Consider the following 22,247-nt stretch of genomic DNA (forward strand, 5'->3'; position numbering starts at 1 on the left):
TTTTGTTTTTAAGAATACAGTGGTAAGGGCTTTATCTGGAAAGTGGCTCCCACTAAAGTCATTAGGAGTTGAGGAGTGCTCAGTCACTTAGGGTATGTCTTCACTACCAGTGTTAAAGTGCTGCCTCGGCAGCGCTTTAACATGGCTGTGTAGTCGCGGCACCAGTGCTGGGGGAGAGCTCTCACAGTGCTATAAAAAAACCACCTCCATGAGGGGAGTAGCTACCGCTCCTCGTGCTGGTGTACTGTCTACACTGCCACTTTACAGCTCTGAAACTTGCATCACTCTGGGGTGTGTCCCAGCTCTCATTTTGTGAGCTCAGGCTTGCCATGGCCCAGAGCTAGGGCCCTACCAAATTCATGGCCATGAAAAACGTGTCACGGGCCATGAAGTCTGGTCTCCCCCATGAAATCTGGTCGTGTGCTTTTACCTTATATTATACAGATTTCATGGGGGAAGACCAGCATTTCTCAAATTGGGGGTCCTAACCCAAAAGGGAGTTGCAGAGGGGTCACAAGGTTATTAGGCGGGGGTTGTGGTATTGCCAGCCTCCCTTCTGCGCTACTATCAGAGCTGGGTTGCTGGAGAGTGGTGGATGTTGGCTTAGTGCAGCTCTGAAGGCAGCACCCCACCAGCAGCAGCACAGAAGTAAGGGTGGCAATGCCATACCCTGCCACCCTTACTTCTGTGCTGCTGTCTTCAGAGCTGGCGACCAGAGAATGGCGGCTGCTGACTGAGGGCCCAGATCTGCAGGCAGCAGTGCAGAAATAAAGGTGGCAATGCTATACTATGCCATCCTTACTTCTGTGCTGCTGGTGGTGGTGGCTCTGCCTTCAAAGCTGGGTTCCCAGCCACTGCTTTCCAGCTGCCGAACTCTGAAGGCAGAGCTGTTGCCAGCAGCAGCACAGAAATAAGGGTAGCAGTACAACAACCCCCCCCCAATAACCTTGCAACCTCCCCACAACTCCTTTTTGTAGGTCCCCTACAATTACAACACCATGAAATTTCAGATTTAAATAGCTGAAATGAAATTTATGATTTTTAAAAATCCTACGACTGTGAAATAGACCAGAATGGGCCGTGAATATGGTAGGGCCCTACCTATAGCAGACACCTGCAATTGCTGGGAAAGTCCTGCTCATCCCCAGGCTGGAACATCCTGAGGGCAGACAGAATCTTCAGGGAATTCAGATCTTAAAATCTAAGAAGTCTCTACTGATCATCGGTGAACTGTAACTTTTGAAAGGCTTATCACTAGATCAAATTGGGCATATTTCCAGGGGGTTATATCACATTACATCACTGGTGCAAAGACCACGCCCTCCCGAATTTCAATTCCGTACACCAAAGCATAGGTATGCTAAGAGCTTTTCAAAGAAAAGGCACCAGAATTTTAACATTTTTTTTCTGTAGCCTCATTCTTGGAAATGTCTGAACTGTTTTGGCTGAAATTGGCCATGCTGGGTGTATGCCTTCAGGCTTAATTTTTTGGAAGATTTCAACCATATAGTTTAACAGTTAAAAGAAACTGAAAATAGGGTCTTATAATGGGAAGTGCCAGTCAACTTAATAAGCCTATAATAGAGTGGGTTGATATTTCTGAGCCTTTGGCAGGTGGAATCAATATTATTGAGTGTGAAATCCTGTGTAAGATAGTACACTTCTCCCCCAATATAACCCAAATTCGGATATAATGCGGTAAAGCAGCGCTCCGGGAGAGGGTGAGTGGGCTGCGCACTCTGGCGGATCAAAGCAAGTTCGCTATAACGCAATGTCTCCTATAACATGGTAAGATTTTTTTTGGCTCCTGAGGACAGTGTTATATCGGGATAGAGGTGTATAAGAATTATTCTTCTTCGAGTGATTGCTCATATGCATTCCAGTTAGGTGTGCGTGCGCTGCGTGCACGCTCGTCGGAAGATTTTTACCCTAGCAACACTCGGTGGGTCGGCTGGGCGCCCCCTGGAGTGGCGCCGCTATAGCGCCAGATATATACCCCTGCCGACCCATCCGCTCCTCAGTTCCTTCTTACCGCCCATGACGGTCGTTGGAACAGTGGAGTGCGGCATCGCTGTCCTCCACAACCCTAGCTTCTCGCTCTTGTTTCTACCTTGTTGTTGTATATAGTTAGTTAGTTAGTTTACTAGTTTAGTTGTAGTTAGTGTATAGTTTACTGGGGAATTGGGGGACTAGCCCCTTTTTCCTCCCCCCGACCCGGTGCGGGCTCATGCCCAAGGAACCGGGGTTTAAGCCGTGCTCGGCCTGCCAGAAGCCGATGCCGGTTGGAGACCCTCATGAATCTTGCCTGAAGCGCTTAGGAGAGTCTCACCTTCCTGACAAGTGCCGCATTTGCAAGTCATTCAAGCCTAGAACAAAAAAGGAGCGGGACTTTCGCTTAAAGCAGCTCCTAATGGAGTCGGCACTTAGCCCTGCGGCGCCGGCACCGACCGCCCTGCAATCTGCATCGGTGAGGAGCGCGCCTTCGGCACCAACTCACTCCGGTACCGACGCCCGGCATCGACAACAGCTGGCACCGGCTCTCCGGGACCGTTCCCTCTCCCCTTCGGGGAAACGCAAGGCGGCGCCGATGTCGTCCAAAAAGGACCCTACATCCAGGCCTGTAGGCCGAACTTCGGCACCTACGTCGGCACCACCAACTCCGGCACCGCAAGTCCAAGCTCCTAGCGCGGTACCATCGACTCCGGCACCGCAAGGGCCGTCGAGTCCGGTTCCGCTCTGCTCCCGGTGCACACCACGGTCGAGCTGGCTCTCCCGTCAACTCCTGAGACCTTTTCGACGGCAAGAGAGCTGATTGCGTTGACGGAGCCAACGCAGCCTGTACCGCCGGTGCGAGTTGTCAAATCAGTGGGCAAGCCGGCCATAATGAGGCCTCCTTCCCCTGGCCATCAGGAGAAACGTCACTCCAGATCTCGATCTCGGAGACGTTCCCACTCACACCGATCTCGATCCCGGCACCGCTCGCAGTCCTGGTACCGCTCTCCATTGCGGTACCGGTCGTACTCGCGGAGATGCTCCCGATCCCGGTCACCGGACAGACGATATCAGCACCGGTCCGGCTCTCGGTAGCGCTCTCGGCACCGCTCGTCTCGCAGCCGTTCTCACCATCGAGACTCGAGATCCCGGTCGACCTCCCGGCACCGGCACGGTAGATGGTCCCGATCTCATTCCCGGCACCGACAAGACCGGCACCGTTCCCCGGTACCGTCTTGGGACCGAACGGCTGGATCGGCGGCACCGTCGCACAGCTTCTCGGCACCACCATGGCCTTTGAGACAACCATCCGTCTCCTCCCACGCCGACAGTGCTGCTTACCAGCAGACCGAACCTCAAGGCCAGGACCAAGGCCCTCCTCAATGGGCTTTCTGGACCCCGTGGGCGTACCACGAGGCGCAAGGTGCCCCATTTGCGGCTCAGCGCTCGAGGCCCTCTGACCATCGAGCTCCAGAAGCCACTGTTAGCAGGCCTCCTCCCACAGAAGTGGAAGAGGCGCCACTGGCATCTGAGGAACCTGAAGCTCCTCTCGCTGCAGAGGCTCCTCCGTCACTCGCTGATCCACCACAGGACCCTCTGGTACCGGGCCTTTCCTCCTCCTCCTCCCCTGATGAGGCAGTTGCAGGAACATCCTCCCCGGGCCCTCCTCCTATTGACCTTCGGGCACATCAGGACTTATTGAGAAGGGTAGCCCAAAATATGAACCTGCCGGTTGAGGAGGTAGTGGAAGTTGAGGACCCGGTGGTGGACATATTGACGGCGGATGCCCCCCTTCGTGTGGCCCTGCCGTTTATTCGGACTATTCAAAATAATGCAGATACCATATGGCAGTCACCGGCCTCCATCCCACCGACTGCTCGGGGAGTGGAAAGAAAGTACATGGTCCCGTCAAAGGGCTATGAGTATCTGTACACTCACCCTGCTCGCTGGTAGTCCAGTCCGTCAACGAACGTGAACGGCATGGCCAGCAGGCGCTGGCGCCTAAATCAAAGGAGGCGAGGCACATGGACCTTTTAGGCCGTAAGATCTACTCGGCTGGCGGCCTTCAATTGAAGGTGGCCAACCAGCAGGCCCTTTTAAGCAGATACAGTTTTAATCCATGGGTGTCTGTAGCCAAGTTCACCGAGCTTCTGCCACAAGACTCCCGTCCGGAGTTCACAGCCCTCTTGGAAGAGGGTAAGAAGGTGGCCAGAACGGCCCTCCAGGCCTCCTTGGACTCAGCGGACTCGGCAGCTAGGACCTTAGCCTCTGGTATAACAATGAGGCGCATATCGTGGCTACAAGCCTCGACTCTCCCACCTGAATTACAACAAACAATTCAGGATCTGCCCTTCGATGCTCAAGGTCTCTTTTCGGAGAAAACTGACCCAAGGCTGCAGAGTCTCAAGGACAACTGCATTACGATGCGCTCGTTGGGAATGCACACCCCGGTGACCCAACGTAGGTCCTTCCGGCCCCAGCCGTACCGCCCCTACAATCAGCCCAGGCCACGACCAGACACCAGGCGTCGTGGCAGGGTGAACCGGCGGAGACAGTCGGGCAACCAGGGGAACCAAAACCAGCCGCCCTCGAAACCTGCTTCGGAGTCGAAGCAGAACATTTGATGGGACGCCCAAGGACGGCCCACCAGTTTCGCTACCGGATCCTTCCCCATTTTTTTTCCAACCGCCTCTCCCATTTCCTCCCAGCTTGGTCCCAGATAACATCCGACAGCTGGGTCCTCCGCATGGTGGAAGCGGGATACCACCTCCAATTTGTTTCGCCCCCTCCCTCCCGCCCACCCTACCCGTACCTCTTCAGGGACCCCTCTCACGAGCAATTCCTCTTGCAAGAGATCGAGACTCTCTTGAGTTTGGGTGCCATAGAGGAGGTGCCAGAAGGCATGAGGTGCAGGGGTTTTTATTCCCGCTATTTCCTAATCCCGAAGGCGAAGGGAGGTCTACGACCAATCCTAGACCTGCGAGAGCTCAACAGATTTATGGTAAAGCTCAAGTTCCGCATGGTGACCCTGGGGACCATTATCCCTTCCCTGGATCTGGGAGACTGGTATGCCGCCCTCGATATGAAGGACGCGTACTTCCATATCGCCATTTACCCGCCTCATCGACGCTACCTTCGCTTTGTCGTCAATCACCAGCACTACCAGTTCATGGTGCTCCCCTTCGGCCTCGCTACGGCGCCGAGAGTCTTCACCAAGTGCATGGCTGTGGTCGCTGCAGCCCTCCGCCGTCGTCGGATACACGTCTACCTGTATCTCGACGACTGGCTGGTCCGCGGGACTTCCCAACACCAGGTGTCTCAGCACATGAGCATGGTCACACACCTCTTCCACAGGCTAGGCCTTATGGTCAATGCCGAAAAGTCTGCATTGACTCCAACGCAGAGGATAGAATTCATCGGCACAGTTCTGGACTCCAATCTGGCCAGAGCCTGCCTCCCTCTGCCCCGGTTCCACGCCATGGCTTCAATCATTCAAAGCTTCCAGTCCTTCCCGACAACGTCGGTGCGCACCTGCCTCAGCCTACTAGGTCACATGGCCTCGTGCACTTCCGTGACCCTGTACGCGAAGCTCAGGCTTCGGAGTTTCCAAACATGGCTCGCGTCCATATACCGCCCGCACAGGGACAATATAGACACGGTGGTCACGATTCCGGGGTCAGTCCTCAACTCCCTCAACTGGTGGTTAGACCCAGCGGTAGTGTGCGCGGGAGTCCTATTCCACCCTCCCCAACCCTCCATAGCGCTGACCACAGACGCCTCGGCCTTGGGGTGGGGTGCCCACCTCGGCAACTTACACACTCAGGGCCTCTGGTCACCCCACGAACTGGCCCTCCATATCAACGTCAGGGAACTGAGGGCAGTCCGCCTGGCGTGCCAGACGTTCCGAGTCCATCTACAAGGACGCTGTGTATCCGTCTTCACAGACAACACAACAACAATGTTCTACATAAACAAGCAGGGCGGGGCGCGTTCCTCCCTGCTTTGCCAAGAAGCCATCCAACTGTGGGACTTCTGCATAGCCCACTCTATACACTTACTAGCGTCTTTTCTCCCGGGAGTACAGAACACGCTGGCAGACCGTCTTAGCAGGTCATTCCTGTCTCACGAATGGTCGATCCGTCCCGATGTCATTCACACAGTTTTCCAGAGGTGGGGTTTTCCCCAAGTAGACCTCTTTGCCTCCAAGGAGAACAGGAAATGCCACAGGTTCTGCTCCTACCAGGGACGCTCCCCGGGCTCCCTTTCAGATGCGTTTCTCCTTCCGTGGACGAGTCACCTGCTGTATGCCTTTCCACCATTTCCCCTCATTCACAGAGTGCTGCTCAAGCTCCGGAGGGACAGAGCCAACCTTATTCTCATTGCTCCGGCATGGCCGAGGCAGCATTGGTACACCCTGCTGTTCGACCTATCAGTGGCGGAACCAATTCCCCTGCCGCTCTGGCCGGATCTCATAACGCAGGACTTCGGCAGGCTTCACCACCCGGACCTGTAGTCCCTTCACCTCACGGCTTGGCTCCTGCGTGGTTGACTCAGGCGGAGTGGAGTTGTTCTGCTGCGGTACAGCAGGTGCTTCTGGGGAGCAGGAAACCTTCCACTAGGTCAACTTACCTCGCCAAGTGGAAGCGTTTCACCCATTGGTGCGATCAGAGCGCCCTCGATCCTCACCTGGTGTCTATTCCAAAGATATTGGACTGCCTTTGGTCCCTCAAGGAGCAGGGCCTCGCGGTCTCCTCCTTAAAGGTGCAGCCATTTCGGCCTTCCGACCCAGCGAGGGTGGCCGTTCTATTTTTTCTAACCAGATGGTTTCCCGGTTCCTTAAGGGGCTAGAACGGTTGTACCCACAGATCCGGTGCCCGGCCCCTACCTGGGACTTAAATCTGGTCTTAGCCAAACTTATGGGCCCCCCTTTCATAGAACTTAAGATCAGAAGGGACCATTATGATCATCTATGATCATCTTTCGAGCCTATGGCCACGTGTTCCCTTTTATATCTTTCCTGGAAGACGGCCTTCCTTGTCGCTATCACTTTGGTGAGGCGAGTCTCAGAGCTTCGCGCCCTGACGGCTGACCCACCTTATACGGTCTTCCACAAAGACAAGGTGCACCTTCGGCCATACCCCTCTTTTCTCCCGAAGGTGGTGTCGGCTTTTCATGTAAACCAGGACATCTTCCTCCCTGTTTTTTTTCCTGAAACCGCACGCGTCGCGCCGGGAACAACAGCTTCATACCTTGGACGTCCGTAGGACTCTAGCTTTTTATATAGAGCGAACGAAACCCTTTCGGCATTCGCCCCAGCTCTTTGTGGCAGTAGCGGACCGCATGAAGGGCATGCCAGTCTCTTCCCAGCGGATCTCGTCTTGGGTGACATCCTGTATCAAGACATGCTACGAGCTGGCTCAGGTTCAGGCTAGCCATCTCACTGCTCACTCTACAAGGGCTCGGGCCTCTTCTGCCGCCTTCCTGGCCCATGTTCGCATCCAGGAAATCTGTCGGGCGGCTACCTGGTCTTCCGTTCACACCTTTGCTTCCCACTACGCATTGGTCCAACAATCCAGAGACGATGCAGCCTTCGGCTCAGCAATCTTACATTCTGCCACGTCTCACTCCGACCCCACCGCCTAGGTAAGGCTTGGGAATCACCTAACTGGAATGCATATGAGCAATCACTCGAAGAAAAAAAGACGGTTACTCACCGTTGTAACTGTTGTTCTTCGAGATGTGTTGCTCATATCCATTCCAGACCCGCCCTCCTTCCCCACTGTCGGAGTAGCCGGCAAGAAGGAACTGAGGAGCGGATGAGTCGGCAGGGGTATATATCTGGCGCTATAGCGGCGCCACTCCAGGGGGCGCCCAGCCGACCCACCGAGTGTTGCTAGGGTAAAAATCTTCCGACGAGTGTGCACGCGGCGCGCGCACACCTAACTGGAATGGATATGAGCAACACATCTTGAAGAACAACAGTTACAACGGTGAGTAACTGTCTTTTGTCCTGCTTTTAGTTAAAGTTTAACAAGCTATTTTGTCAGGGCTTATCAGTCCTCTTAGGAGGCAAGATGAAGCACAGTGCATTTCACACCACTGTTCTTTATTGGATTGATTAAAGACTAGGATGTCTTATAATAGGAAATTTTTAAAAATCAAAACCGTTTTCTTTGAATTTTGGGACCTAATATGGTTTGATAACATTGGTGTCTGAGATGGCTACATGTTGAATCCCTTTGCTATCCATTTCATGTACCTCAGGCTGGCTACTGTTAGTCCACTTCACTTGGGAAGACTGCCAACTACCCGTTTCCATCTCCTGCAGCCCTAATATTTGTGTGGAGACCACTAGTAGAGTGCATTCTTCTCATCACACCCACCTGCATGGGAAAGGCTTCCAATGACACTTGTTCCCACCCCAGAAGAGCACCTTCACTTTTTTGCCATCACAGAACTTGTGAGGAGGTTAGCAGCAGATTGATGTTCATTTTGAATGATATTTCTTCAGAAAAACTCCTTGCAGCCTATAGGCACAAATAGGACATAAAACATTTTCCAGGCATAACTAAACTACACATTCTCAGTGTAAAAATCTTTCATTGCTTAAGTCAGGAATTTGTGTCATTTGGCTGTAAGGCTTCAGTTTTATTTCCAGCTTTAGGCTAATTAAAAACAATAACACTGTTTTTTTTGTTTGTTTTTTTTTATCATGCAAAAATGTTTGTCTTGAATCAGACACCATGCAAATACGTTTGTAATTATGGATAAAGGCTCTGTTGTAGAACAAACTGGATCTTTACAAGATTTTTGTGGTGGGTAACTTTTTTTTGTTTGGGTTTAACTAAAAATATTTTTTTCAAATTGTTCATTATGCCTTTTCTCGTGTTGGATATTGTTTGAGTGTTATAAGTAAGCAGTTCTTAATGTATTAATTTCTGAATTTTTTCGGTATTTATTTCAGTGAGATTTTGTCAGTTTGAGAAAGATGTATACTGATTAGCAGATTACCATCATCAGGCTGAGACTTTAGTAACTTTTAGCCTCAAGGTGTTTATTTTTAAGAGCTTTGCTTTTTTGTAGTTGGTCCTAATGAACTGTTTCTATGGAATATAATTTTACTTGGTTAATGTCCTAACAATGAATATGTTAAAAGAAAAATATTTTTCAAACTCCTAGCTTAAGTAGATAGAAAAGATGGGGAATATTAGGTGGTGGTTTCCAGGATCAGTGAAGTTCAGGAATCATAACTGATGAGCTCCCCGTCTCCCTTCTCTGCTACCATGTTTTTTTGTGAATGGAGAAAGTGCTGGCTTTTTAACAGTGTGCTGTCCCTGATTCTTGCCTGGGAGCTCCGTCTCTTCTATCACTCTGGTTATTAGATATTTGACCAACTTCAAACATCACTCATCCCTTTGGCTCCTGGAAGGAACAAGGAGTTTTCTCCACTTGCCATACACTTCTAGCTGCTACAGGGAATTCTTCCTCTTCCCAAGCCTCTGTTTTTGGGTCTCCTTCCCCTGTGAATAACTCTAGCACATCTGCTGTGGTCTGCAGAAACAAGAAGAAATTGAAGTGACTGACAGTTTCACAAACACCTAGGCTTTCTGTAACAGGTGTGAAACTGACAAGAGTTGTTAATTTCATGGCATTGCTACTACTTGGCTAGACTATGAGCAGCAGTAAAGGCACTGACCTAATTTGTCTGCAGACAGAAGAAGACACTACTGCATCTTTTTACATTTGGTTCCATGTTTTGGAAGCTTTTCTTCAACTAGATGTCTTTTAAAATTATTATTATTTTTATTTATTTTTAATGAAAGCTTAATGCCTTTGAGAATTCCCTGTATTGAGATCCATGCTCTGTAGTTGTCTGCCTTCGGTATAGAAGCTTAGAAGCTTTTGGTCCTTTCTTACAGCCTTAGAAGCAGCAAGCTGGAACTGAGGACTGTCCGTTGCCTTGATCTCTTGGGCATCTGGTAGGGTTTTCTAGGCGTAGCATTTGATGTAGGTGGTTTATCGTTTTTTGTTTTGTTTTTATTTTAGACAACATACACTTTGTGCTGATGTGGACTTAGTTTGGCCCTGTTGGTTAGCTCTCAGCAGCTGGGATGTCCACTGCTAAGATCAGTGCATCATCTGAAGCTATAATGTTGGTGACAGGTGAGTAAATCCAGTGCTTGATCTACTGTGGTGAGGGATATAATCCCTGTGGGTCCTTACAACTCCCCAAACAGAGGTGCCTCAAGAAGCCCTTGTTTGAGGAAGCTTTAAAGACTCATTCATTCCAGTCCAGTGCTAAGCCCTTGATGTGATCAACATATAGGGATTCTAAAGAGTCTAAGGGCAGGTTTACACTTAAAACGCTGCTTAAAATGCGGTACAGCTGCAGCACTTCAATGAAGATGCTGTTATGCCAGTGGGAGAGCTTCTCTCATTGGTGTACTTTAATCCACTTCCCTGAGAGGTGATAGCTATGTCGATGGGAGACGCCCTCCCGTCAACAGAGCGCTGTCTATGCTGCGGATTAGATTGGTATAACTGCATTGCTCAGAGGTGTGGATTTTTCACACTCCTGAGAGCCGTAGTTATACCGGTGTAAGTTTGTAGTGTAGATGTGGCCTAAATCCTAGTTGGCTAGCTGTAGTGCTGATTGGAGACGTCAGTGTTAAGGGATTTCTTGATGTTTAAGTAGCAGTTGTTAAGGTGGGGAGGTGAGTTGGTCATGAGCAGCTTTGTGCTGAAGTCCAGTACTGGTGATCAGGAGGTCTATACTGAGGCTGCCTCAGCATGGACTTTTGCAAAGAGAGCTTTGATATCAGATGTGGAACCTCTTTGGCTTTGTTGCCATTCTGAGAGCAGAGGATCCAGTGATCATCTATGCCATATCTGTCAGTGCTGGATTGCTCCACAGTATTAAAAAAGACCAAAACCAATTCATTAGTGTGGGAGATGTCACAGTATTGCTCTCCTTGGACTCAACCATTCTTGAGGCCTAGGTGTCAGCCTTCAGCATTGGCTTCTTTGGCGTTGATATTTCCTTCTGGTCTTGTCCCAGAGGTGTCCTAACAGATGGTGAAGCAACACTCTCCTTAATATAATGTATCTGGCTCTTATCTTCCTCATCTTCTGTTACTCTGAACAGGGAAACTTCTGCAATCCAAACTTTGACTATGGGCCCTCTTCTGCAGGAAGACTAGATTTTGTGTCAAGAACTGCCTGGGTGATAGACACTGAAGATCTTTCTAGGGTCCTTTACTACCTGGAAATGCCAGGTGCAGCTTATGCCTCCTGACTTGCTCTCTCTGGTCAGGATGATGGTCTGTATTCTGATCTTGCAATAGACCCACGTAACTGCGAAGCAATCTTCTGATCCTGGAGAGGGGCGGGAGGGTCTCTGTTTTTCATCTCCCTTGTCAACAGGGACTGCTGTCCATATTGGTCAATGTGAGCACAATAATCCTGAGGTCAGATGCTTAGCGCTAGTCTACACTTACCTGCCGGGTCGATGCAGTGAGTTCGACTTCTCGGAGTTCGAACTATCGCGTCTAATCTGGACGCGATAGTTCGAACTCCGGAAGCGCCGTGGTCGACTCCGGTACTCCACCACTGCAAACGGCGGTGGCGGAGTCGACCTTGGAGCCATGGACTTCGGTTCCGCGGCGTCTGGACGGGTGAGTAGTTCGAACTAGGGTACTTCGAATTCAGCTACGCTATTCACGTAGCTGAATTTGCGTACCCTAGTTCGACCCCGCTTCTTAGTGTGGACCAGCCCTTAGACAATGGCCTCCTGAGAAATCATAAAAGAGACTTCAGCCAGATTCTCATCACCGAAAGAGTTGCCTTCCACCAGATTTGTCTTCCCAGGTGTTTTCTTCCCTAGGCTTTGATCAGATTTATGGGATGCTGAAGATGAGAGGGGTGCAATGCAAGAGTCTTCTGAGGGTTCACCACCTTTAACCATCCAGGATGAGGCAATGTGTAACTTCTCCACCTAATGCTGTCAGAAGCTTCAAGGAGGAAATCTTGGGATAGCTTTCAAAGGTGCTTGATCTAGAGTCTCACAGTAACCTAGGACAATGTAGGCAGGTGGCCATTCCAGATAATGGAAGCATCTTAGAACCTGTAGAGTATTTTTGACTAAACTCTGCCGAAGTCATATCTACTTCCAAGAGGACAGACCCCATCTATTCTATCCCTGAGAGGGCCTTTGAATATGCCATTCACATCCTATATTTGGATCCCCTATTGTGCCTGAACTTTCATTGGCATCTCTGCCTCTAAGAACAGATATTACATATACCAGGGATCGGCAACCTCTGGCACGCGGCTCCCCAGGGTAAGCACCCTGGCAGGCCGGGCCAGTTTGTTTACCTGCTGCATCCGCAGGTTTGGCCAATTGTGGCTCCCACAGGCCGTGGTTTGCCGTTCCAGGCCAATGGGGGCTGCAGAAAGCAGCATGGGGTGAGGGATGTGCTGGCCGCTGCTTCCCGCCGCCCCCATTGGCCTGGAGCAGCGATTGTGGGAACCACGATTGGCCGAACCTGCGGATGCAGCAGGTAAACAATGTGACTGATGTGTTCTGGGGTCTCATTTAAGGGCCCATATGTACAATGAGAAGACAAACCATTCAGAAAGATAACCTTGAGATCATCAGACCTCTGTTTCTTTTCCTCCTATAAACACTGAACTTTCTCTTCCATTTCCTTCTGATAACCATATCTCTGCCTCTTTTGCATGCATCCCTTTATAAGATTGTTTTTTTCCACAATAGTTGTGGATGTTTGATGCGGTAATTGGTTGTGTTGGTGAAAGGAACTTAACTGGATTAAAGATTGGTATCTGTAGGGGGCAGAATTAAGTTTGCAGCATGTGGTCTGTAATGTGTGTATTACAGTTGTGGTAATGGTAACATACCTATGGTTGAAGGAGAAGAGGGCATGTACTTTTAGGCCTTAAATGTTCCTTACTTCAGAACAAAAGTATGTTGTTTTAATTTTCTAGGTGGCTTTAATAGTTAGGTGGACCTGTGTGGGGCAGAAATGCAGTGCTGATGGAGAATATTTTATCCAGAAATCTGTGTATTCTTCTAATTGTCACTGCTTGTTTCTGGACCCCTTCTATTTCTGATGTTTCTTTTTGAGATGGAGTGACCATAACGGAATAGTATTACAAGCAAGCTGCATTATAGATTTCTATATAGACTTATTTTGTTCACAATCTTTGTACGTTTTAACATTGATTGTTCTTCTGACTGCCACTGAATATTGAGCATATGTTTTAACTGAGCTGTCCACAATTGCACCCTGGGGTTTTTTCTTCTGACTGGTGTGATAGACCCAGGCCAGTTGGGAACAGCAGAGTAGTCGAAGGGAGATATACTGGCCACTGGATAAGCAGTTTTCTGTTCCCTGAGTGACCAGAGCAGGGGCTGCTCCAGGCTAATTAGAACACCTGACTCCAATTAACCTGCTAAGAGTCAGGTGAGGCTGTTAAGCACCTGACTCTAATTAAGGCCCCTCTGATGCTATACAAGGGCTCACTCCAGTCAGGCCAAAGGGAGCCAGAGGAGAGGAAGTGCGTGCGAGGAACTGGGAGCAAGAGGTGTGCAAGAAGCTGAGAGTGAGTAGGCACACTGCTGGAGGACTGAGAAGTACAAGTGTTATCAGACACCAGGAGGAAGGTCTGGTGGTGAGGACAAAGAAGGTGTTGGGAGGAGGCCATGGGGAAGTAGCCCAGGGAGTTGTAGCTGTCGCACAACTGTACCAGGAGGCACTCCAGACGGCTGCAGTCCACAGGGCCCTGGGCTGGAACTCGGAGTAGAGGGCAGGCCCAGGTTCCCCCCAAACCTCCCAACTCCTGATCAAGCACAGGAGGAATTGACCTGGACTGTGGCTTCTACCAGAAGGGAAGGTCTCTGGGCTGTTTCCGACCCACAGGGTGAATCTGTGAGGCGAACAAATCCGCCAATAAGCGCAGGACCCACCAAGGTAGAGGAGAAACTTTGTCACTCTGGCTAAAGTTAATATAGAACTCATCAGTGGGTATGAGAATAGTTCAGATTATTTCTTTCCTTGCATTTTATAGACACTGAATTTCATCTGCCATCTTGCCACCTATTCAATTAATTTTGTTAAATCCCTCTGCATTTCGTCACAGTATTCTCTAATCCTAGGCAATTTTATTATCTGCAAAAACATTACCATCTCATTATGTATTATCCCGCAATGGTCCACTCAAGAATGTCTTATGCTTTCCTCCCCAGTACTGGTCACTGTTGGCTAGGATATGGGTCTAGGTGGACCACTGGTCTGATTCAGTTTGTGATTTCCTATATTAATTTCATTACAATTGCTTTAAAAAGGCTGCATTCTTGATAGTTATCACATAAGCGTGAAGAGTGCACGATCCAATCTCCTATGCGCCCCCCCCATCCGACTGTTCCATAAGGATAAGATGGTTCTGTGCAACTCTTCAAGTGTTTTTAGTAAGTAATTTATCTAGATTTTCAATCTTCATTCAGTCTTCATTTTGGGAGAAGCTAGTTTGCATTGTTCGGATGCGAGAAGAGTTCTCAGTTATTACTTGTACAGGAGTAAGTCTTCTGTAAAACACGTGTGCTGTTCATAGCCTACAGGGATACATCTAGAGTGCAGAGTATTTCTACTGAAAGATTAAATAGATGAAATTATGTATACATATTTGTTGTCATCTGGCAGGTATCCCAGTGCCTGAGGTCTTAAAACGTATTCAACTATATCCAAGGCAGGTTCAACTGCATGTCTCAAAAGAAACTCCAGGGAGATACGAGGCTGCTACTTGGGGTTCCATGCATACGTTTACATGGTATTACTCCATCAATTTGACTTGTTGATATTATATGACACAGGAATCCAGACTGGTGTTTCATCTAGTCTAGCATCCTATCTTGATAGTGGCCAGTTCCAGATGCTTCAGAGGAAGATACAAGAAACCCTGCAATAGGCTGTTTCGGGATAACCTTCCCAAGGGAAAGTTCCCTCCCTACCCACATTTATTTGGTTTATGCCCTGAAGCATGAGAGTTTATAGCCCTTTTAAAAAAAACTTGTTTTTAAAATAATCCTTAGTTATAATTCTGGGTAGTCTAGTTATCTATGTAAATGTCCAATCTTTTTTTAATCCCAATAAGCTTTTGATCATAATGATATCTTGTGGTAATAAAACTCACAGGCTAATTTTGTTTAGTGTGAACAAGGTTTTTTTATTATTATTTTAAATTTGCTGAATTTTAATTTCATTGAGTGACTCTTTGGTTTTGGTCTATACTATTAGTTATTTTGTATACTGTTATGTCTCCTAGCTAATATAAACAGTCCCAATCTTTTCAGTCTCTTAACATGAACTGTTTTTTGTTTTTTTATGCACCACCTCATTCTATTGCCTGGCTTTCAGTCTCTTCTGTTTCTGCTAGAGCCTGTTGGAGATGGGGTGACTATAAATGCACACTGTATTTTAGGTGAAGGCACACCACTGAATTATATAAAAGCATTATAATTTCAGTGTTTATCCCAGTGTTATAAAAGCTAATAGCAAAATAAAACAAAATAAATAATAGTGGATGTACAAGTGGCTTCTAGCCTTGGAAATAGGCTTTTGCAATTCAAGATTGAGGGCTATTGCATTGATCTCTCTATTAAAGTGGTGGAAAACTTTGAAGAGCATACCGGTGCCATGGCTACTGATGAACAGTGAAGATTTTGTAATAGCTGAAATAGGTAGCAATGTCACATTAGGAGCCCATGGTTCCTGGTTCAGGCTTCAGCAGGAATGGATTCCTAACAAGGATGCAGCCTGGATGCAGCCAGACTGGATGCAGCTCCTCAGGAAAGGGCAGGGAGCCAGCATCCACTGTGTGCCATGCAGCACTTCTTAGTGATGGCTCCCTGTGCTCAGTCATGGAGGGATTTAGGAGGTGGGGCTGTGACAGGGACTAGGGACCTGTTAATATATGTGGATCCCTCCACCATCCCGCTTCCCAACTTGGTGGAACAGAGGAAGCACAGCAGGAAGCTATGGCTACAGTAGCCCTCAATCTGCAGCAGTGGTCATGAAGTGGATCCAAAAGTCTGGGAGTGTGAATTACTCTACTTCCTTCACCTCCTACATAGCTTTTCCACAGCACAGTTCATATATTCAGGTTGCGTGCTGGGATGAAGGCTTTTCCCAAAGAAAGAAACAGTGCATGAAAAATATCCCTCATTTGTCGTTCGTTTGTTTGTTTGTTTAAAACCCAAATTTGTGTTCTCTTCTCAGCAGTGCAGTATCATAAGTATTCCCAGGCACTTCAGATGCACTAGGGCAACTAGTAGTTTTTTTGTTTCTTCACAAACTTCGAAATGGGTGCACAGGTGATATAAGTAGCAGCTGAAGAGGGTGGTGGTTGCTTGAAAATAGGGATGATGGTTTACTTACGTGTTTGACTGAATTGCGCCAAAAATTTACTATATTCTGTGTTGTTCAGAAAGGCTTGCTGATACCAGCTTTGTGGTTTGTTCACCTTTTAAAAGGCAATTTAGCATGCAACAGAAACCTGAGCCTCTTTACAAACCCTACCCTTTAATCCCCATTCAAGCCACGAAAGTTTAATAGAAAAAAATAATTAAACTATTAATTGAATATTACTTGAGACTTAAAGCAACAAAAGCCATGAGAACTCTTTAAAAATGTGTGGGGTGAGGGTGGGGGTGGGGAGTTGTCCTAAGTGTGCTGCATCTTTAGTTATGCTCTCCTAAGGCTTCTGTATTTTAGCTCATAGGGTCACTTGATATACTCAGCCAGCATCAGAGCTCCAGCAGTAGTAGCAATGGCCATCTTGAATAAATGTAAGTGAAAATTTTTCTTTAATATAAATCATCAATTTTCTATAAAGTTATTTCCTTTTTGGGTAGAATAGCAGGTTCTTGGAGAGTGGAGTGTTTTTTAGGACATTTATTGCTGCATAGCAACTGAAAATCTTAGACACGCATACACCCTTTCTCTCGCAGTGTTCTAATGAGAATAGCTTCAGTGAGAAAACATACTAAAATACAAGACTATTCTCCAAATCCTGCCCCAGTTTGCACCCCAGGCAGTCATAGGCCATGTCTGCACTATGGGGGCATAGCTTCAATTCCATAGCTATGCTGCCATAGCCCCGTAGGGTAGATGCAGACAGCAGCAATGGAAGGGGTTTTTCCATTGCTGTAGGAACTCCACTTCCCAAAGGGCCAGTAGCTAGGTCAGCAAACCATTCTTCCATCAGCCTATCTGTGTCTATGCCGGAGTGTGTGTTGGCGTAGCTACAGCACTCTGAATGGGCATAGCTAGAGTGCTCAGGCTGTGGATTTTTCACAGTCTGAGCACTGTAGCACCGTCAGTGTAAGTTTTAAGTGTACATCAAGTCTTAAGTGCACACCAAGTCTTAATGAAGTCAGAGAAGTATTCAGTTGCCATCTGACATAGGGCAGAACTGGGCCCTTAGTACACTTTTTTTGACTGTTGTATTTATATGTATCATGTACATTCAATACATGGGTTGTAAAACTAATTTCTGTTTGTAGTGTTATTTCTATCACTTGTGAATTGTACAGTTGTCCCAAATATATGGGAACTTTTTCTGTAGCAGTCTGTCTACCTCTCCCGTGTAGGGCATTGTACTGTACTTGCCCTGTTCAATACTACTAGTTAGCATTTATATAGTACTTTGTGCTCATTAAATAGCTAATCCTCACAATGTCCCTGTTAGGCAGGAAGGTAAATATTATCCCCATTTCACAGTTGGAGAAATTGAGACAGAAAGATGACTTGCCCACATGGTGAATCATTGGCAGAGTTGCAATTAGAATTCAAGACTTTCCTCATTCCCAGTCCCATGCTTAATTCTTCAGACCATGCTACTTAAAAACTGGCCCTGCCTTTTGGCATCCTGCTAGCTTTTCCAGCACAGCCAGTTCCTTTGTGCTGCCTGCATAGCAGACTTTCAAAGTGAAATTGCTAAAATCATTGGTACGTTCTACTTTTCAGCACATGGTTATGAATGCAGCTCAAATGAACACAGAGAAGTGATATGACTGGGAGCTGCATTTTTCCATGCAATTCCAGCTCTGGGTGCCTCTAGAAGAGACATGTCAGTTGTGCTAAATTATTTAATAAAAACAAAACAAAAAGCAAAAAACCACTATTGCTATATGCCATAAAGTGCATGAATGAAAGATTAGTATGAGTTCATCAATTTCATTTTCACTTTCTACCAATGGACTAGAACCTGACAACCAAAATGTCATTTGACTTTATTGACTACTGAATGCATTCAGCACCAGGTCAGGAGTAGAATCCCCTTCACAAGAAGTGAAAAGTTATTGCTAACCTATTATACCACTTTGCCTTGCTCTGCAACCTAATTATACTTGTCAAACAGTAAACTTCAAACAGGTACATAAAACTTCTTTTGAAATGAATAGCTTATGGCTATTAGAAGCTGAAGAGATTTTGAGAAGATTGTATTACACTTTGTGAAAGATAATAAATGGAAAATATCAATTACATAAATGAATTTGATTCTGGTATTACTACTGTGCACTCTGGTTATGCTAATTTATGCATATACAAAATTCACCATTGCCTATCATTTGTTCTGTATATAAAGTGACATTTTCATACATGCAAATAACATTTTGCTGCTGCAGTAGCAGTTTCTTTGCCTTTGTTAGCGAATTAAAGTTCCACCATATTAAACATAAATTTGTGCAAATTATTTTTAATTTTATCTTGAAATATAAAAATCCACTTGTATACAGGCTTTAGGCACATTGACAGGAGTTGTTTACAGCTCCAAAATTGTTTGCACCATAGTCTTTGCAAAGTTCTCAGAAAAGCATCCCTGTGGTGCCAGAGAAATCCTAGAAACAAACAAAAAAAACCACATAACACGCTGCAGGGATCAGATTGGTTAACCATAATCAACTCATTTCCTTTAATTCAGTATATAATTTGGGGTATCTAGTAACCCAAACTGAGCTCTGAAGATTTCAAATTACTTAGGTCCATTTTAAACATTGAAAGCACACAAAGAGATTTCAATATTATGGCTTTTTAAATAATAACATATTAGCTCATGGTAGTTTGGTAAGTTCGTTTCTTACATGTCCACAAACTAAATAAGATATGCATAGCAAAATTTTTATGTTCTTTGTGTTCAGAAAAGGTGATGTACACCATTGTGCTAGTATTCATTGTTATGCTGCTATAACGTAGAGTAAAAATGAGTTGTTTTCTAATATAAAAAAGATGGTGCTCTGTAGTTTAACAAGCTTAATATCTTTTTTTAAACTTGCCAATACTTTCATGGCTAGGATAGAAAACTTTAGGATTTTGGAGGCAAAGGCTTGCTTAACTACTAGTTGTAAGATTATTTCTATTCTAACTTTGGTAGCCCGAGCTACATGTTACCAGCGAAGTGGGGGGGGAAAAATGTCTACTTGCCACTTTGAATCCAGCTTTTTCCTCAGCTTAGAGAGGTGCTCTCTTGCTACTTGTTTGTCGTTAGCTTGAAAGAGACACAGCTCCTATTCTTCCTAAATTTTGTGCACTTCAACCTGTTTCTGTCTACTGTGAATCTCTCTTTTGCCAAGTAATAAAAGCTTAAATTCTGTAATTTTGAATTAATGAAATTCTAAAATCCCTGTATTTTGTACTTACTCTGACTTGATATTATACTAACAATAGCACAACCATAATTATGCATCCAGTAATGTACTTGCTAACATGCTCTCACTACTTCCTGATATAATTCTAGAATGATTTTCTCTGTTTTACTTTTGATACCTATGTTTATATATTCCCTAATAGGAAGAGGAATATGTTATCTATTAAGTAGTTTGCCTGAGGCATAAATTTGATCTCTCACTGTCTATAGGTCATTCTCCTGTTTTTGTTTCTTAGGATCATTGAATATATATTTTCATTCTTCACTCAGATTTTCTACAATGAATTTCAAATACCACTCATCTCCCCATGTGCTTGGATTTTGTTTTCTTTTCTCCAACCCATATGTAGCCATTTTACCGGAGTTTCACATATATATATATATATATATATATATATATATATATATATAAACTAGTATTTAATCCACAAAAGCAGGGTTCTTTTGTATTGTAGTTTTAGCATATCTAGGAATCCTGATGTTCAAGTAAAATATGTCAACCTCATTAATTAGCGGTTCTTTTGTTCCTCAGACCATTAAAAATATTTCAAATATGGCACGTTGCTATAATTCCATTATTTGTATCATTAATTACATCCTTATTATACCTCTAATTAATGTTTCCTGGATCTTTCCCCTGCTGAAGTCTAGTTTACAAACTGGTAGGTTCTTTCATCTCCTTTAGATTCCTTCATAAATTCAGGAGACCTAACCCTCACTAATTATATTAAAATAAATAAATATTTTTTTAAAGAAGTAGTGAAACTAATTATTTGTAACATAATTGAAATTCCTATGGAAATAATAATTTAGGCTGCAAGCCCTATTGAGGAATCTTGTCTGGTTCTTCAATCAAATAATTCAATTGTCTTGGCCTAGATTTTTGGAGTTCAAGTCATTTAAAAATGTTTTTAAAATGCAATTAGTTTTCAAACTGTTAAGTTACCTGTAAAGGGCAAACAGGGATTTGTACCATTTTTTTTTAAATACAAATATTAGAAATTCAAGTCTTGTCTGCCTGGGAAGATTCTCAAAAATTGGAGAACTAGTAGAATTATAGCATCACAGTGCCAAGAAAGTAAAAACTGGTAAATTTGAGTGCAGTTAATTTTATTATCAGGATTTTTGTTTAACACTCCGACAAAGCCCTTACTGTAATGTGTCTGTGCAGCTATGCATGTTGCAGCATAATTGTTCTTCTCCATGATTTTGCCTTGTCACTGTGATCTAGAATCAAAGCTTTCATGATAAAGAGATTGCACTATGGTACTTGAATGAGGTGAATTGAAAAATACTATTTCTTTTGTTTATCATTTTTACAGTGCAAATATTTGTAATAAAAATAATATAAAGTGAGTACTCTAACTTTGCATTCTGTGTTGTAATTGAAATCAATATATTTGAAAATGTAGAAAAACATCCCAAATATTTAATAAATTTCAATTGGTATTCTGTTGTTTAACAGTGCGATTAAAACTGCAGTTAATCGTGATCCATTTTTGTGAGTTAACTGATTAATTGAAAGCCCTAATTTTAAAAATTCCTCTTGTTGGAGGAACATTGCCTTGTTCTTGTTCTTTAGAGAGTGGGTAAATAAGTGCACCTGACTTACCTTCTCTATAGCATTCACTACTTTCAGAAGTGCATTTTATTTTCTCTGTAAATCTATGCAATTATATCTGCTTTTGTCTGCAGACAGCTTGATACAATAGCTCTGATAGCAGAGAGCTGTTAACTATTTCACTGCAGATCATTTTAGTAGATTATATATATTTTTTATAATAATTGGAGATATACCCATCTCCTAGAACTAGAAGGGACCTTGAAAGGTCATCAAATCCAGCCCCCTGCCTCCACTAGCAGAACCAAGTACTGATTTTTGCCCCAGATCCTGATGTGGCCCCCTCAAGGATTGAACTCACAACTCTGGGTTTAGCAGGCCAATGCTCAAACCACTGAGCTATCTCTCCCTTTAACGTACTCTCTTCCTGGTTCTTGGTAATGTCAGATGTTAATACAGGGTAAAGTTAGAGTAGCTGGTTGTAAAGGTCTACGTGGATTGGAAATGAGGAATTTAAATCTTGTTCCCCACCTTTAAAGTAACCTATGCTTGAAAGAGTGGGAAAGAAGAGCTGTATTCCCTCCTTTGTACCAAAAGTTTCAGCTGCCCTTTTCATACCAAAATGCTTCTCCCACCTTCCTAGATATGAAACGCCCCGAATATTCCTTTCCAGGTGTCAGCAACCTTCAGTCTCTCCTCCGCCCCCCTCCCCCAAGTACTTTTTAATGCAGTTATGCATTTTCCATACAAAACTTTGCAGCACAGTGAAAGTTGGGGTTGTGTGAAGTTGAATTGGATACCCGAATAAAGAATACTGTACTGGAGTGGACAAGGTAGTACAGAGGGAGAAGGTTTGGTATGAGACAGTGCTACATAATTCCTGGGGTTCCTGTCACAGAATTTTCAGGGACAGTGTGCCACAGAAAACATGGGGCTTCATACCTACTTAACTAAAACAGATGAGAGATTC

At 45.4% G+C, this 22,247-nt stretch overlaps 1 protein-coding gene across 9 annotated transcripts in view; it reads left to right on the forward strand.

Annotated features, from left to right (window-relative positions):
* The window catches only part of PLAG1 (PLAG1 zinc finger), a 58,756-nt gene that overhangs the window by 26,352 nt on the left and 10,157 nt on the right, over positions 1-22,247 (forward strand). For 3 of the 9 annotated variants that reach the window (XM_045004798.1, XM_045004806.1, XM_045004800.1), the window contains exon 2: positions 16,782-16,855. The exons of 3 other annotated variants lie outside the window; for them this stretch is intronic. The gene's annotated coding sequence lies outside the window, so the exon portion shown is untranslated. Of the gene's footprint in view, positions 1-10,038; positions 10,156-13,573; positions 13,615-16,781; positions 16,856-22,247 lie in introns of those variants that run through there. 3 more of the 9 variants (XM_045004799.1, XM_045004804.1, XM_045004805.1) reach the window with 3 other exon arrangements.

This window comes from Mauremys mutica, chromosome 2, assembly GCF_020497125.1.
Source record: "Mauremys mutica isolate MM-2020 ecotype Southern chromosome 2, ASM2049712v1, whole genome shotgun sequence".
Taxonomy (NCBI): Eukaryota; Metazoa; Chordata; order Testudines; family Geoemydidae; genus Mauremys; species Mauremys mutica.